Source organism: Triticum dicoccoides, chromosome 3A (genome assembly GCF_002162155.2).
Source record: "Triticum dicoccoides isolate Atlit2015 ecotype Zavitan chromosome 3A, WEW_v2.0, whole genome shotgun sequence".
Taxonomy (NCBI): domain Eukaryota; kingdom Viridiplantae; phylum Streptophyta; class Magnoliopsida; order Poales; family Poaceae; genus Triticum; species Triticum dicoccoides.
Genome location: NC_041384.1, coordinates 38665062 through 38666636, shown reverse-complemented (window position 1 = coordinate 38666636; position 1575 = coordinate 38665062).

Sequence of the window (1575 nt, the reverse complement as noted above, 5' to 3'; positions counted from 1 at the left end):
CCCACACTTTAGTGCCGGTTACCGAACCGGCACTAAAGGGCCTTACGAACCGGAGCTATAGCCCGGTTCTGCACTAGTGTGTGTACATGCTAGCGTGCACTAAACATTTGATAGATTTAACAGATTTTTTATGTGTGACCTGCATAAAAATTGGTGATCTGAAATGCACCTTTGAAAATTACCTACTACCACATTTTGTTTTGCTTTGCAGATGACAAACAAAAACTAGTATTCCATGAAACATCGCTCATCCATAATGTATTTTCACAACTACACACGAGTTTTTTGCACATGTTCATTTAAAACATGTAATTGCATCTTTTACAAATTTCAAAATAAGGAGTTAGCAAGTTAGCTGATTATAACTGTTCACATAGCAAGTTTTGAATTTTTAAAAATAAATTTGTAAATGATAGTTGAAATGAGTTTTGGTTATTTTTTAGTACTGCTACAATGCTCCATAAACTTGTACATCATTATTTTTCAGCGCTTCTCGTATCTATTTTTGAGCAAACCAAAGTGACAGCAATGCAGTTGCACATAAATTTTACGTAATGCCTGGACACGCGATAAATAAACGTTATCAGCTGGTTGGTGAGAAAGGACGACTCTAGTCACTCGATCTATTCCGCTAGCGACTACGACTGGCAATGGGCGCAGTGAAGGCGCATACGTGAAGGGCTTCCATTTGAAGCTTTGAAGGTACATAAATAAGCTCACAAGTGAAACTCTGTTGTACTAGCTACAGATGAGTGGGATTTGGGAGTATGCATGCTTTTGGTAGGATTGGAAGGTACTCCCTCCTTCCATCATACAGAATGGACTCTCCATATCGAAGTGGCTTGCAGGGGCTTAACGTTTTGCACGAAGCCTCTCGAAGGTGCCGCAGCTTCCAGAAACCACATGCTCTATCTGCACTCCAGATACAGCCTATCCTTGACGTGTAGAGAGTACACTGTAGCTTAAGCTGCTGACAAACAATGTAGCTTCCAGAAACCACTTGAACAAATGGAAGATTAAGCTGCTGGCAAACACTGTAGCTTAGGGATAGAGAGAGAGAGACAAATAAATTAATCTTTCAGATGCAAGATTCCTTAACATTTATATAGTTTTGTTTTCTGCCTAGAAAAAACTGATACAAACACCAGTCAATTTGTTTTCAAAAAAAAAAAACTGATACAGTACACCACCCTCTTCAGTAGAACCCAAATGCATCCAAAGTATGATCCGATCCAACTCCGTGTACACGTAATCCTTTTAGGTCTGGCCGAAATTCTCCATTAGATCTGCAGACGAATCAAATTTTAATATTATTGCTAGGACATGTTTTCTTTCCAATATGTCAATTAGGTAATGGGAGAGCTACTCTTATGTGGCATGACGGTGTGATCAACCTTTATGGCAAAATTTCCACAGCTGCATTCCTTTGTGATAAATGATAATCAAACTGTGGCTACTTGGATAAATTCTGAAGGTTCAACTCAATTCTTCCAAACTCCTTTGTTTGCTCAAGACTACAACTAGTTCATTGAGCTTCAGAGTCTGATTGATCAGAAAAGCAACCTCATGCTAATG